This window comes from Eschrichtius robustus, chromosome 5 (assembly GCF_028021215.1).
Source record: "Eschrichtius robustus isolate mEscRob2 chromosome 5, mEscRob2.pri, whole genome shotgun sequence".
NCBI lineage: Eukaryota > Metazoa > Chordata > Mammalia > Artiodactyla > Eschrichtiidae > Eschrichtius > Eschrichtius robustus.
Window position 1 is genome coordinate 68,070,182 of NC_090828.1, and position 17,784 is coordinate 68,087,965.

Here is a 17,784-nt window from a genome sequence, read left to right on the forward strand (position 1 = left end):
ATGTTTATACAGAAAAGATTAGTAGTAATATACATATTAATGCAGAGCAAAATATGTCAGAATGTAAACCTCAATGTAGAATGTGTTCTGTCTCCCTGACAATCAATTTTCCTACTTTGTATTTCATAGTCCTTATAGATTTTCATATTTTCAGTTACTTCTTTTCTCCTGGTGCATTGCATAAAATACCTAGTAATATATAGAATAACCATTTCCCATAATTGGTATTTTACGCCATATCATTGAAATTGATCTTTATTTCCTTTTGATGGCAAAGTTATCAGAATACCCCCTACAGAGTTCACTTATGCAAAGTGTTAATTTCCCGTCACTTTTTAATTTAAACAAGGGTGGAAGAAACAGTTCAGAAGGCAGTATGTATTCTTATGACCAGCAATTATGAAATTGAAATAAAATTTTTACAGCTTATTGTAATTGGAAATGGCAGACTGTTCCCTAATAATTAGCAATTTGTCAACTTCAAAATAATTTAGTAGAACCATGAATATCCCATGAGTGACTGTTAAATGATCTATTATGAAATGTCAGTGAACTGAGTCTACTTTCAATTGACTAATGACAGATCTAACAAAAACTAGATATTATCCCTATCTTCTCCTGAAACTTGCTACTACTTAGCAAAGTGGACCAAACTTTAATGGAGAAAACAACTGGTCTACTCTTTCACCAAAGAAGTTGTCCTTTTCGTTTGGGATTGAGGCATGTTTTCTTTATTGCAAAGGGCATTTCATATTGAGGCTGTCATTTATATTGATGTTCTTTTTTCAAAATGACACCTCCATGTAATTTTTTTCTGCAGAAAAATTGGACTTCAGTGTTTAGGGTCATTGGTAAGAGATCTTTCAGTGATTCAAAATTCATTTAAAATTTTAGGAAGAAGGGGGGAAAAAACCAGAACAAAAACTCCCCAAGAGAAGTAATATGTACCTTACTTGGAAGACCTAGCGCATTTTAAATGGGCTTACCAAATAGAAGACAGTATTTTTCCTTTGCCAATTTAATAACAACACATGGGAATTTCTTTCTCTAGAATTTCGTGAAAACTTACAATTATCATAGGACTGAGTGTGGTTTGTTTGCTTCCCACAAAAGCAGAGATGATTTTTATTGACCAGTCTTTGATCCGAGAGATTAAAGAAAGTACTGCATGAGCAGCGAGAAGGATAACACCACGGGGGTCAATAGGCTTTACTGCTATTGGAAATGAAAGTGAATCATTCCATTGGGAAATGGGGTAATTTAGCATTCTTACTGGGAACTCAAGACTCTTTCTTTTTCTCCCTCTTTTGGAGAAAAAATATTCAACTTATGAATAGGTTTCTCCATGACTTAATACCACAGCCACACATGAGGTCATTTGGAGGGCACTAGATTCACCAACATAATTCTGCACAGTGCTTTTTAGCCCAAATGGCCTGGCTGTCACATTCTCACACCCTTGATTGAAATGTCCCTAGTAGACTTTTGGAATGCAGTCTGAAGGCTTAGTGACTCAATATTTTCACAGTGAATACATTTCCAGTCTCATAGAAAGTTGCCACTAACTATTGCAGAGGTTATGTCTCTTTCAGTTTTCCTCTGAAAGACTGTAAATGGAGTAAAATTCAAGTTTAGCTGAGTTTTGAGAAAACACGATATCATAAATCTACACTGCCATTATTTACCATTATAATATTGTTCTGTTCAAGACAAAACTATCCAGCCTACCATCTTTGAACTGATAGTCTATAAAATAGTTTTTTCCTATTGCCATAAATAGAATGATAATTTTTTTCCCCTTCTTTTTATTATGAGCCAGGGAATAAGGATTGGAAGTATAACATCTGGTATGATTGTGACTGGTGATAATGTTGAAATACCATTGTTTATAGAATATTCACCAAGACTCCTGAGGCCTGAGAAAATGTTCACATTATGCTTCTTTATTTCTTTGAAATATTGCCAAAGAAATTTCATTGAGTTATCTGGTTGTATTTCTCTTCCAATTTGCTAAAGATGTATTTAAGGCTCTGGGCAATTTATTTTAAATTTTGACTGATTGTTTTTAACAGAGTTCTCATTTAAAATGTCTGTATTCTTCTCTCTATAAAAGTTCTTGGATGTAAGACAGGTGTCTTGTAGTGATATTAGTAACTTGCCACCCAGAGCTATCTGATTCTGGTCCCTTTGGTTTCTAAAGCTGATTTAGCATTGGGGTTACATTGACAAAATTAAAAGTTATGATCAAAACTACTCTCAGTTTCCTCTCATTTCAAGGCAACTGTCCATTTTGCTTTTCTTAGCAAGAGTACAGAGCTAAATTCTACATACTATGCCTCTCCGTTATCAGATCATTCCATTCCAGTTACAATTTTGGCTAACAGGAGCATAATTCCCCCTCTTCTTCTTGGGGGGAAAATCACATTTATTAATATTAACAGGGACATACTGCTGTAAGTTTACATGATGGAATATGATTTCCCCTCAATTTTGCTAGCATACCTTTTTATACTTATTCATCTAGAGTCTTCTAATAGTATTCAGAAAATTGCTCTTGGCCATACCAAATGGTGTCCAAGTGGATAGAAATAGTGCATACTTGTTTTCAAAGCATTCACTTTGGTTGTTAGTAAGAATCTGTGCAATGACTGACTTACTAACTTACAAGATTCCTCATTAAATGTTATTAATGTATTAAATTTTGACCAGTGCCTTATAATTAAAATTAGTAGGAAATAACAAGTGATTCAGGAGACTGATGCTTTTTTCTAAACTAAACATTGATTTATCTGTGACCTGAGGCAAATCAATCAATTTGAACCAGGTATATGTAAAGGAAGAATCTTTTATTTTGAAGAGAGACCTGAGTGATATTTTACTGAAAGTCACAAAAGATTTCTCATTCTTAAACTGGGCAACTTTTGATTCCACCATTAGTGTGGAAAAATGTCACTGTTAGTCTAAAGTACCTAGTAGCTCTGTCTTAACTATGTGATCTGGGCTCAAATCAATTACTGTTGCATGCCTGATATAAGTGCCAAGGGTTAGCATGGAGTTAATTTTAGTGCTATAGATCCTTTTGAGTTCTGTATGCTAAAGTATAGTACTTATAATAATTAAAATTATAACAACAATGAGAATAGCTAATATTTATTGATTCCATACTGTATATCAATCAGACCTTGTGCCTTACATGTACCATGCCATTTGATCCTGAAGATCAACATGTGGGGTAGGTATTGCTATGGACTGAATGTTTGTGATCCCCAAAATTCGTGTGTGGAAATCTAATCCCCAAAGTGATGGTGTTTGTGGCCGGGCTTTTAGGAGGTAATTAGGTCGTGAGGGTGGAGACCTCATGAGTAGTATTAGTCCCCTTATATGAAGAGGCCAAGAAGCTAGCTTGCTCCATTATCACCATATGAGGATACCAAGAAAAGTTGTCAGTCTGCAACCCAGAAAAAGGCCCTCACCAGAACCTGATTATGCTGGAACATGGACTTCCAGTCTCCAGATCAGTGAGAAATAAATGTTTGTTGTTTAAGCCACCCAATCTATGGTTATTTGTTATAGCAGCCCAAACTGACTGAGACAGGTATAAATATTTCTATTTTATGGTTGAGGACACCATATAATACTAAGCATGCTCAGAATTGGGATTTAAATTCTTATCTAAATGTCTCTAGATTCCACTTTAAAAAACATTCTGGGTTTCCATGCTGAACTCCTGGAGCCTCAGGACCCCAGGGGCTGCTCTCAGGGGGTCAGGGAAAGGCCAGCAGGTAAGAAGGTTCACGGTTCCCTCCTGTGCACCAATCAGAGCATCTGTCCTTTTACCTGGTTTACAAATGGGGCTGTGCATACGTTTTTGGTGACAAGAATGATTTTGCTGCCAAAACATGTTGGGTAACCCCTGCTAACACATGCCTGGGGAGGCGGGGGGGAGACCAGGAATGCTCTCTACATCTGGGAAAGGGGAGACCTTGTGTACAGACACCCCCTTCCTGATTCTAAGGGCTCCCCATCCTCTCTCTGCCCTCACTGTCCCTTTCCCGAAATGCTGACTGGTCCTCTTCTGCAGAGTCTCTGATCCCCAAGTTGGCTCTGGCTTCCCACAGAGTGACTCAGGGGTGGCCGAGGCTGGGTGACTGAATGGGGTGAGGGCACAAACCCAGTCAGGACGGGCAGGGGTGCTTTTCCACACCACACACCAGGTTTGGGGCTAAGAGTAAAAGACTTGGGGAGAGGTGGAGTCAAGATGGTGGTGTGGGAAGGCGCAGAGTTAGCGTCTCCCCACAACTAGGGCACCTGCCGGCCACTGGTGGGGGACTCTGGCACCCAAAGAGATGGGAGGAACCCCAGAATGAACCGGTAGGATGTAGGGGGACTGAGGGTGGAAGAGAAGTGGAGGCCAGACAGGATCAGCGCCCCTGAGGCTGGGGAGATCAGGAGAGGCAGGTGGGAGGGGCCATCCAGGAGGAGTGGGAGAGGAGCGGAGGGCAACTGCCCTGCCCACTGGGGCCCAGGGAGCCTGCTGAGCTCCCAGGCCGATCCCCTGCCCTCCAAAGCCCCCTCCAGGTCACGTGGGTCCTTGCGGGGCATAGGAAGGAGGCCAAGGGGAGAACAGGAGAGGCAGGCAGGAGGGGAGCTCTGGGAGGAGCAGGAGAGGAGCAGAGGGCGATTGCCCTGCCCACTCATGCACAGGGAGCCTGCTGAGCTCCCAGGCCAATCCCCTGCCCTCCAAGCCCCCTTCAGGCTGCGTGGATCCTTGGGGGCATAGGAGGGAGACCGGGGAGATCAGGAGAGGCAGACAGGAGGGGCCCTCCCAGACCCCAAACCGGAAGAGCAGGAGAGGAGAGGAGGACATTTGCCCTGCCCACTCGAGGCCAGGAAGCCTGCCGAGCTCCCAGGTGAGGTCCCCTGCCCTCTGAGACCAGGGGTGGGGGGCATGCCTGGGCCCCTTCTGTTCCGTGAGCCTAAGCCCCACCCCCACCCCCCCCATACAGGCCACAGGGCCTTTTCCAGCCCTGTGGGTCCTCAGCTTTGGCCCTGCCCACCCCCCAAACCTCACCCTTGCTTAGGCCCCACTCTCCAGAGCCAAGGCCTCCCCCCCACCTTGTTTTTTTTTTTCTTTTCCCTCTTTTTTACTATTGTGGTACTGATATACCTTCCAGTTGTTGATTCATCTGTATTTTTATTTTTACATTCTTTCTAACATATCTGTTAGTTTCCTAGTCTAATTTTATTTTTAGTTTGTTATTGTTCTTTTTTTTTTTTTGGCCACCCCATGCGGCTGGCAGAATCTTGGTTCGCAAGCCCAGGGTCGGGCAAAAGCTCCTGTGGTGGAAGCTCTGAGTCCAAACCACTGGACTAACAGAGAACTTCACACCCCAGGGAATATTCATCGGAGTGAGACCTCACAGAGGTCCTCATCTCAGCACCAAGACCCAGCTCTACCCAATAGCCTACAGACTCCAGTGTTGGACGCCTCAGGCCAAACAACCAGTAAAAGAGGAACACAATCCCACTCATAAAAAAAAAGAAAAAAGAAAATGAAACACCAAAAAAGTATGTCACAGGTGAAGGAGCAAGGTAAAAACCTACAAGACCAAATAAATGAAGAGGAAATAGGCAGTCTACCTGAAAAAGAATTCAGAGTAATGATAGTAAAGATGATCCAGAATCTTGGAAATAAGAGTGGAAGCATGGATTGAGAAAATACAAGAAATGTTTAACAAGATCTAGAAGAACTAAAGAACATAAACAGAGATGAACAACACAATAACTGAAATGAAAAATACACTAGAAGGAATCAATAACAGAATAACTGAGGCAGGAGAACGAATAAGTGAGCTGGAAGACAAAATGGTGGAAATAACTGCCGAGGAGCAGAATAAAGAAAAAAGAATGAAAAGAATTGAAGACAATCTCAGAGACTTCTGTACAACACTAAACGCACGAACATTCGAATTATAGGGGTCCCAGAAGAAGAGAGAAAAAGAAAGGGTCTGAGAAAATATTTGAAGAGATTAAAGTTGAAAACTTCCCTAACATGGGAAAGGAAATAGTCACCCAAGTCCAGGAAGCACAGAGAGTCCCATACAGGATAAACCCTAGGAAAAACGCACCAAGACACATATTAATCAAACTAACAAAAATTAAATTCAAAGAAAAAATATTAAAAGCAGCAAGGGGAAAACAAAAAATAACATACAAAGGAATCCCTATAAGGTTATCAGCTGATTTTTCAGTGGGAACTCTGCAGGCCAGAAGGGAGTGGCAGGATATACTTAAAAAGTGATGAAAGAGAAAAACCTACAACCAAGATAACCCTACCCAACAAGGATCTCATTCAGATTCATTGGAGAAGTCAAAAGCTTTACAGACAAGCAAAAGCTAAGAGAATTCAGCACCACCAAACCAGCTTTAGAACAAATGCTAAAGAAACTTCTCTAAGTGGGAAACACAAGAGAAGAAAAAGACCCACAAAAACAAGCCTAAAACAATTAAGAAAATGGTAATAGGAACATACATATCGATAATAACCTTGAATGTAAATGGATTAAATGCCCCAACCAAAAGACACAGACTGGCTGAATGGATACAAAAACAAGACCCATATATATGCTGTCTAAAAGAGACCCACTTCAGACCTAGGGACACATACAGACTGAAGGTGAGGGATGGAAAAAGATATTCCATGCAAATGGAAATCAAAAGAAAGCTGGAGTAGCAATACTCATATCTGATAAAATAGACTTTAAAATAAAGACAAGAGACAAAGAAGGAAAGGAAACGAAGAAAACAATAGCAAAGATCAATAAAACTAAAAGCTGGTTCTTTGAGAAGATAAACAAAATTGATAAACCCTTAGCCAGACTCATCAAGAAAAAAAGGCAGAGGACACAAATCAATAAAATTAGAAATAAAAGAGAAATCACAACTGACACAGCAGAAATACACAGGATTATAAGAGACTACTGCAAACAACTATATGCTTATAAAATGGGCAACCACGAAGAAATGGACAAATTCCCGGAAAAGTACAATTTTCCAAGACTGAACCAGGAAGAATTAGAAAATAGAAACAGACCTATCACAAGTAATGAAATTGAAACCGTAATTAAAAATCTTCCAACAAACAGAAGTCCAGGACCAGATTTCACAGGCGAATTCTGTCAAACATTTAGAGAAGAGCTAACACCCATCCTTCTCAAACTCTTCCAAAAAATTGCAGAGGGAGAAACACTCCCAAATTGATTCTATGAAGCCACCATCACCCTGATACCAAAACCAGAAAATGATATCACAAAAAAAGAAACTTATAGATCAATATCACTGATGAACATAGATGCAAAAATCCTGAACACAATACTAACAAACAGACTCCAACGCACATTAAAAGGATCATACACCATGATCAAGTGGGATTTATCCCAAGGATGCAAGGATTCTTCAATGTACACAAATCAATCAGTGTGATACACCACATTAACAAATTAAGGAATAAAAACCATATGATCATCTCAATAGATGCAGAAAAAGCTTTTGACAAAATTCAACACCCATTTTTGATGAAAACTCTTCAGAAAATGGGCATAGAGGGAACTGACCTCAATATAATAAAGGCCATATGTGGCAAACCCACAGCAAGCATCATACTGGTGAAAAACTGAAAGCATTTCCACTAAGATCAGGAACAAGACAAGGATGTCCACTCTCGCCACTCTTAATTCAACATAGTTTTGGAAGTCCTAGCCACGGCAATCAGAGAGGAAGAAGGAATCCAAATTGGAAAAGAAGAAGTAAACTGTCACTGTGTGCCGATGACATGATACTACACATAGAAAATCCTAAAGATGCCACCAGGAAACTACTAGAACTAATCAATAAATTTGGTAAAGGTTGCAGGATACAAAATTAATGCACAGAAATCTCTGGCGTTCCTATACACCAACAACAAAAAATCAGAGAAGTTAAGGAAACACTCCCATTTGCCGTTGCAACAAAAAAAATAAAATACCTAGGAATAATCCTGCCTAAGGAGGAAAAGACTTGTACTCAGAAGACTATAAAACACTGATGAAAGAAATCAAAGATGACATAAACAGATGGAGAAGTATACCATGTTCTTGGATTGGAAGAATCAATATTGTGAAAACGACTATACTACCCAAAGCAATCTACAGATTCAGTGCAATCTCTATCAAACTACCAATGGCATTCTTCACAGAACTAGAACAAAAAATCTTACAATTTGTATGGAAACACAAAAGACCCCGAATAGCCAAAGCAATCTTGAGAAAGAAAAATGGAGTTGGAGGAATCAGGCTCCCTGCCTTCAAACTATACCACAAAGCTACAGTAATCAAGACAGTATAGTACTGGCACAAAAACAGAAATATAGATCAATGGTACAGGATAGAATGCCCAGAGATAAACCCACACACATATAGGCACCTAATTTATGACAAAGGAGGCAAGAACATACAATGGAGAAAAGACAGCCTCTTCAATAAGTGGTGCTGGGAAAACTGGACAGCTACATGTAAAAGAATGAAATTAGAACACTACCTAACACCATATACAAAAATAAACTCCAAATGGATTAAAGACTTAAATGTAAGACCAGACACTATAAAACTTTTAGAGGAAAAGATAGGAAAAACACTCTTTGACATAAACCACAGCAAGATACTTTTTGACCCACTTCCTAGAGTAACAGAAATAAAAGCAAAAATAAACAAATGGGACTTAATTAAACTTAAAAGCTTTTGCACAACAAAGGAAACCATAAGCAAGACAAAAAGACAACCCTCAGAATGGGAGAAAATATTTGCAAATGAAACAACAGACAATGGATTAATCTCCAAAATCTGCAAACAGCTCATGGAGCTCAATATAAAAAAAAAAAAATCCAGTTAAAAAATGGGTGGAAGACTTAAATAGACATTTCACCAAGGAAGACATACAGATGCCCAAGAGGCACGTGAAAAAAGATGCTCAACATCACTAATTATTAGAGAATGCAAATCAAAACTTCAATGAGGTATCACCTCACGCTGGTCAGAATGGCCATTATCAAAAAATCTAGAAACAATCCTGGAGAGGGTGTGGTGAAAAGGGAACCCTCCTACACTGTTGCTGGGAATGTAAATTGATACAACCACTATGGAAAACAGTATGGAGGTTCCTTTAAAAACTAAAAATAGAACTACCATATGACCTAGCAATCCCACTACTGGATATATACCCTGAGAAAACCATAATTCAAAAAGAGACATGCACCACAATGTTCATAGCAGCAATATTTACAATAGCCAGGACATGGAACCAACCTAAATGTCCATCGACAGATGAATGGATAAAGAAGATGTGGCACATATATACAATGGAGTATTACTCAGCCATAAAAAGAAATGAAATTGAGATATTTGTAGTGAGGTGGATGGATCTAGAGTCTGTCATACAGAGTGAAGTAAGTCAGAAAGAGAAAAACATATACCGTATGCTAACATATACATATGAAATCTAAAAAAAAAAAATGCTACTGATGAACCTCATTGCAGGGCAGGAATAAAGAGGTAGACTTAGAGAATGGAGTTGATGACATGGGGTGGGAGGGTGATGCTGGGGCAAAGTGAGAGTAGCATCGACATATATACACCACCGAATGTAACATAGTTGGCTGGTGGGAAGCAGCAGCATAGCACAGGGAGATCGGCTCAGTGCTTTGCGATGACCTTGAGGGGTGGGATAGGGAGGATGGGAGGGAGGCTCAAGAGGGAGGGTATATGGGGACGTGTATGCATATGGCCGATTTGCTTTGTTGTACAACAGAAACTAACACAGTCCTGTGAAGCAATTATACTCCAATAAAGATCTATTTAAAAAAAAATTTCGGCTTTGACTTTTATATATTTCTCCCCTTGACTTTTGTATATTCACATAGTCCACAATTGTGTATAATCTCTATTGATTTCTCAAAACCACGTTTTGGTCACCAAATTTCGTGGTGGTGGTGTTTGCCAGACAATTACATCTGAAAGCTTATTAAGACCTCTACTAAATTATAATTGCCTAATGTCTATTTCCACTTTTCCCTCACAGGGCCATTCTTTTCTGTGTCTTGTAGTGAATAAGATTTGGGGCTTTAAAACACAGAGACCTAGGTTCGAATCCTTGCCCTACTACCTACTAGCTGCTAAGCCATTAATGCTAAGCAATCCTGAGCAAGTAGCTTAATATCTTTCCTCAATTACCGTGTTTGGAAATAGGACTAATGCTACTTGCCAAATAGAGCTATTATTAAGATTAAATTAAATATGGTATAAATATGCTTATCATACAGTTTTTGGCACTTAATAAATATCAATTGTTTTAATTTTTGTTACGAGATACAGAGATAAGACAAGGTCATTGTCATAATAATTGAGATTATGGGGTCAGTGGGCATGGTTTGCACTTCTAAAGACTCACAGAAGTCTTAAGTGAAAGGAGCAATAATTCTTCTCTGGCTACTGAAACTGCTAGGGGGCAGTCCTAGTCCTGTTGCCTTTTTATGCTACAGAACCTGCCTTGCACCTTGGCTGTTAATGAGAATAGTGTTCTATTTCAGGGGACCCCAGCTCATTTCCAATTGTTCGGTTTCTTTGCATCACCATAGTAAAATGCGATAGTAGTTTATAGAGGACAGGGTGTTTTGAAGATTTGCTTGTTCCCTATCTATTTTTACTCTATATAAAATAAACATTCCACATTATTAAGTGGAAAATGGCGACTTGATTCATTATTACTTGATTAATAATGATTCATTATTGATTAATAATTTTCAATTAAATGGAAAATGGCGACTTGATTCATTATTACATCAATATTACTTGATTCATTTCCCTTAGGGGTTTTTTCTAAGGATCAAAAACTTCAGCCTTGATCTCAGTATGCATATCTACTATCTGTCATGTTATAATTTAACTCCATAATTGTGTTTTAAACTAGATATTTCTCAACTTTGGCATTTTACAAAGCAAAAAAAGAAGTAATAAATTGAGGGGTTTTTTTTTTTGTTTGTTTGGTTTTAAAGGTGCAACTGTGGCATTTTCAAGAAAAGCAGATGCTTTTGATATGAACATGAAAACTTTCCCTCTTGAGAAGATTCGAGCCAGTTTCTGAATTTTACTAACTCGGGGAACTATTTACAGTTACTTCCCTGAAATAAGCAACTTGAAGAATAAAAAACAATTTTATAGTCAATTGATGTCTTTTTTAAAGCTTTTCTTCTTTTCTCCAAGATTTGATCTTACAATTATTGTTTGAGTACAGGAGATACACAAATAAATTTAAAATTTTTGCATTAAAATATAAAAAGAATAGTATGCTACATGTAGCTTCATATTTTCTCTAATCTTTTCTATGGTTCAGTACCGGTAGAAATGATGTAGGTGATATTATTCTTCAGCTTCTACAACTACTGAGAAGAAATTACTTTTCAGGGAAAATGTATGCTTTTATAAAAATAAGACTCGAGTTCATGTAGAGCCTTTGTAGAGTTAGAACTTCCATTGCTAAATTTCATTTGGAAGATCCCAGGAGTATACTATACTTATTTTATCTGCTTCTGAATGATGAAAGACTAAGTTGAATCTACTTGTGGTTAAACTTCAGTTTATGGATATAATATTATCCTGTTAGTAATGAAACTTTGTATGATTTTGGCTGATTAATAGTCTGAGAAATGGGAATATTATTAAAATTCTTACAGCCAAATATAAGAAAAACTCCTTTAAGCTCATGGAGAATCAAGTTTTTCTATTGAATGCAATGCAGTTCTCACGCTAATTACCTGAAATAAGCATAGACTTCACAGCTTGAGGGCACTATCCTCCACAAGACACCTCACTTTAGACACCAGTCGTACTCTCCTGGGTGCACAGGCTACCTTTGCTTCTGAACAACTGGCTACATAAGCAGGGGTTCCCATTACCTTTCAGCTTCAATTATTCACTGGAATAATTCACAGAACTCAGGAAAGTGCTATACTTATGATTATGTTACCAGGTTGGCGTGCATTGTGTCAAATGGCTTCAACCAAGGAGGTCAGCGGAAGACCCGAACCAGCAATCTTGGTCCTCCTGATAGCAAGCAAAGAATTGCAGACTACCACTTCGGGCTTAAGCACAAAGCAAAGTTTGTTTAAAGCATAGTTACACTCTCAGAGAGAGAGAACGGGCTGTTTCTGCGAGGCGAAAGCAGCATTCCTGTACAGGCTTAAGGGTGTTTTTAGGGAGCATTATGTGGGCAGGCGGGGTGAGCGACGGGGGATCATTATTTGATTGACAGTCCCGAGCTATGTAACAAGTTCACTGTTGCGCATGCTCTCACCCTAGATTCGCTAAGAAATGCCCACGGCGGGGCGGGGGCAAAACCACATGTAGATTTTAACATAATGATAGTATAATGAGTTTGGGTTTACTATAGGTTATACACCTGTCTGGTCTGGGCATGCGCAGCCCGGGGAAGTTCCCTAGTGTTACTGTGTCCCCTCTTTATCAGGATAAGTTTGCCCACCACACGACCATAGTTTCGCCCCTTCTGGGTGGGGTCAGGGGATGTTCCCCAGATGGTTGGGGTGTAACGTGACTCCTTGCTGCTAACGTCAGGGGAGGGTCCCCAAGTGTTTGGGGTGTGACTTGATTATTCCCCTTTTGTCCTTTCACCACTGTCACCTCCTTGCTGCTAATGTCTGACTAACTACCTAACAATTATACTTTTATTATAAAGGATGCAGATCAGCCAAATGAAGAGATGCATAAGGAGATGTCTGGGAGGGTCTCGAATATGAAGCCTCTGTGTCCCCAGGACCCTTCACCCGCCTAGTAAATCTATGGGTATCATAGCCAGGAAGCTCACCTGAGCTTTAGTATCTAGAGTTTTTATTGGAATTTTATTAGGTAGGCATGACTGATTGAATCATTGGTCACTTGGTTGAATTCAATTTCCAGCCCCCATCCCCTCCCTGAGGCTGGGCTAATAATCATGTGGCTCAGTCCCAACCCTCTAATCACCTGGCTGGTCATTCTGGTATAGCCAACCCCCATCCAGAAACTGTCTAGGGGCCCACCTTGTGAGCCACCTCATTAGCATAAGCTCAGGTGTCCTTTGAGATGCCTGCTGTGTATAACAAAGACCCTCCTATCAGTGGGAAATTTTAAAGATTGAGGATCTCTCTCTCTCTATCAGGTACAAGGGAACAAAGACCAGACAAATTCTTTATTATACAATTATAAAGTTTTAGAGATTGTGGGTTTTTTTGTGTACTTAACTATGTAATATATATAACAAAATACATGTATGGCATCCTACTCTTGGAAACACTGTGAAGAATCTTAGTGGGGTAAATCAAATGTGGCTTGCTTAATTCCAGCTCATGCTGTCCCTACACGTGAATATCTTTCTACCACTCCTCTGTGAAGCTGTATCTCATCACTTTCTTAACAACCTCAAGGTCCACCTCTTCCAAGAAGCCTTTTTTCTTTAGTGCACTTTGTGCTAGTGGTTTTCTTTTTCACAGTTCTACCTTTACAATGAAATGTGTCAGTGTGTGTGTATTATCATTTAGCTGCTTACGCGTTTCTATGGACATGTGGGTTCTGACAACTAAGAAAAACTGGGGAAGAAATTGGGATGTAGAGAATTAAAATTGGTTAGACATAAAGGAAGATTCTAGATACAGGAGGGTTTTGATTCCTAGAAAGTACCAAATATCCCATGTTTTCATTTTTTATACAAATTCTAGTTACATGAGGTTCTGCTCATGTCTGGCACTGGTCATGTTTCTTAGATGCAATAATATTCAAGGTAAGTGAGCTCCCAGGGACAATGCGTTTTAGAGAGAGGAGAGAGATAACAAGTAAACAAGCACATGGCACTAGATAATTTCAGATAGTGATGGGTGATGATATGACAAGAGAGGAAGAATACGTGGGGCAGGAAGAATATGTAGCTTCGGTTTGTGTGATCTCCTCTGAAGTTGTGATATATTGAGCGGAATGATATGAAGGAGTCAGCCACACAGTGACCTGGGGCACAGTGCTCCAGGCAGAGGGAACAGTAGATGCAAAGGCTATAAGACCAGACTGCACTCGGTGTAGCTGAGGAACAAAAAAGCACAGCGTAACTTTCAGAAAGTGAGGGGGAGACAGATGTTAAATGAAGTCACAGAAGAAGGTAGAAACCAGGGTCATGGTAAGGGATAGATTTTATTCTGAGTTTACTAGAAAATATAAAAACTACAGAAATATAAGAAAAAATAATCCATAGCCCAATAGAAACACTAACTGTGGACAAAATATCGACTCATTTCTCTTCAGTATTTTTTTACTGCATATATAGAAGTACACATAAAAAAAACATCAGGGGTGAAGATACAGTTTTGTGACTTGCCTTTTTTTCACCAAACAATATGCTATGGGCACTTTTTCATGTCTGTACATACTGTTTTACAATGATGTTAATGGCAGCACATATTCTTTTATATGGATGTGCCATATTTATGTATTCAATCTACTATTTTTGAACATTCACTTTTTAAAAAATTTATTTAATTTTATTTTTGGCTGCGTTGGGTCTTCGTTGCTGCGAGCGGGCTTTCTCTTGTTGCAGCGAGTGGGGGCTACTCTTCGTTGTGGTGCGCGGGCTTCTCATTGCGGTGGCTTCTCTTGTTGCGGAGCACGGGCTCTAGGCACACGGGCTTCAGTAGTTGTGGTGCGCGGCCTCAGTAGTTGTGGCCCGCGGGCTCTAGAGCGCAGGCTCAGTAGTTGTGGTGCCCGGGCTTAGTTGCTCCGTGGCATGTGGGATCTTCCCAGATCAGGGCTCGAACCTGTGTCCCCTGCATTGGCAGGAGGATTCTTAACCACTGCGCCACCAGGGAAGTCCAGAGCACTCACTTTCTTATCTCTTTTTTCTCCCTTGCTTCAGGGATTATTCTTGTATTTAAAACATTTTACACATTTCTGATTATTCCTTCAGAATAAATTCATAACATGGAAATATTAGGTCAAATAGTATAAACACTTTTAGGGCTTCCAATGTGTAAATTTCCTCTAAAAATACACCAATTTGCACTCCCAGTCAGTGGTTGAAGTTTCTGACTCACTGTACCCTCACTTTAAAAAGCACTTCAACTTTAAGAGGTAAAAATCATGTCTTGTAGTTTTTTAGTGACTGTGTTTAATGAGATTAATACATTTTCCACTTACTTACTGGCCTTTATATTTCTTTTTTGTGTGAATTGAATTGGTACATTTTTCATAAAGCTTTTCTTGATTCACTAGGTGAAAGTTTTTCATCCTCTTCTCAACTTCCAGAGTATTTTATTTTTGCTTTATGGATTTATAGTCTTCCTTGTATTGTAGCATTGAGTAATAAATTTTGTAGTTCTCCTCATAGATGTGAGGTTGGAATCTTTGTCTCTTTTCCTGGATACTAGCACAAGGTAACACATAAAGTGAGTACTTAAGATGTGTTTGTTGAGTCAATAACTGATCCTTATATTTAGTTTAGCAGATACTAGTGTAGAGCAACTTATCATGATTTGGGTGTTATTTTTATGCATGTTCTTTAGGTTAGTTTTCAAACAAAGTATCAGTTTTTGAAATGATGCTGTGTTGATGAGTTTAATTTGCTAAAATCCATTTTACTGCATCATGAATTATATATTGTCATATTTCTTCCTCATTTTCAATTATCATTGTATACTTGATTCTAGTCCAATTACAGACGTTCATCAAATGCAATAGTACTTGAGCTATTAGCTTAGTTTAGTTAGACAGTTTAAACTTTACTGTGTATAAGAATCATAACGAGGACTTGTTCAAAGAGAGGAATGGTCTCTGCCCCCAGAGTTTCTGATTCTATAGGCCTGAGGTGGGGTCCAAGAATTTGCATTTCTAACATGTTCCCAGGTGATACTGATGCTGCTGGCCTTCAGACCGCATTCTGAGAACCAGTAGTCTAAATGATATTCAGCACACTTAGTGTCCCCTTGGAAAGAGAGAGCAGCTGCTTCTTTGCATAATTTTTCTTATGAAGTATGTCCTAGCAAAGGATGTAGAAACAAACTTTGAGAAGAAGAGAATTTTGCCTATAGCTTTGGCAAGCGAACTGCCTTAGTGCCTTGCATTTTCTCTTGCTGGGAAATCCTCCTGTTGAGAGGGCCACCACCGTTACCATTTTAGAACTTGTTCTACTTTAAAGAACCAAGTGAGTTCAGAAGAGAGAAGAGAGAACAATGAGAAAGGACACCTGTGATGAACACAGGAGGGGGGGTGCAGGTGTGATCAAATGAGCTCCATCAAATCACCAACTCTCCCAACCCCCCAAATATAGAAGTTGACATGTTGGCTCTACCTGAGGCTGTCTCAGAAGGGAAATGTCATGAAAGTATAAACTGCTGCTTAGGGCAGCACAAGTCCCGTGGGGGCGTCAACTTCAACAAAATTGTTAAAACGTGTGCCAGCTTCAGGTTGGCAATTTCGAGTTCACTTCAGTAACGTCAATGACGCACCTTCACACAGTAAGCGCAATAGAGACAAAGAGGTGCCTTGCAACTGCCGGAGAGAGAAAAGAGTCCTCTGAGATGAAATGTTAACATAAGAAGTGGAAATGGTTTGTCATAGTTGCAAGCTGGCTCTTTGGGGTTCACTTTCCTATAGTGAGTGAACTGTAGTGTGGTACCCTAGCAAAAGAGTCTCAATAAAATTAGAACGATCGTTTAAAAAGGGCAGAGAGAGAGAGAGGCTAGAGAGAGAAGGAGAGAGAGTTCTTTCTTTTGTGTGTATGTGATAAGAAGCTTAACAAAAGTGAAAAAATGCTTTATGTGGATGTGAGTTTTCATGGCAGTCTCAAGCCGACACTCAGTTGCCTTTATTATAGACGAAGCTACTTTAGCAAGCAAAGGATAATGGAGACACAGAGAATGCAGGAAACAACAGTCAGGTGGGGAGGGGGCATGGAGAGACCTTTTGACAGGGAATGTTCTGTAACTAAAGAAACAATATACATTTATGTTTTTCGTACACTCTACTCCTTATAAGAAAGAAAAAGAATATGTGAGTTTCTCCCTGCCCTGAATCCTTGAAGTTATTTTGAAATGTGATTTAATAGAATGCTAATTTTTACTTATAATGTCATATTTCATGTTTAGGGCCATGAAAAGTCTACATAGAAGAGAAAAGCATAGCTGGAGTGTGTTGAAATAGGAGTCATTTTTTAAAGTTTGTTTCCAGTATATTACAGTGGAAAAATAACGGAAACATATTTATCAGAAAATGAAACAATCAACCAGGCTCCTTGCTCTTTTACTTTCTGAAATGTTCGTAGGGGTCAGACTAGTCCAAAATTGGTGGGAGGAATTGAGGGACTCCATTAAATAACTTGCCACCTTATTTACATTGTTAGCTTGAATTTTACTCAAACATTTAGGTTTGTTTTGTTTTTCTTCTACATACATGAGATTCCATGGAGTCATAGAAAGTGAGGTTTGGAAAAGACATTAAATATGACCTATTGGCAGATGCTTGAATCCATTGGACAATATCTCCAACGTGCTGTACTCCAGTGACTTCTTGAATGATGGTATTCTCATCAAGACAATTGGGTGCATGTTTGAAGGTCTTTGACTATTAGACTGAACCAAAAATCTGTCTCCTTGTAATTACCATACCTTGTTCTTTCATTTAAGTCCACACTAAGCCAATCGTGTTTTCTCCCTGATATAGTAATGTA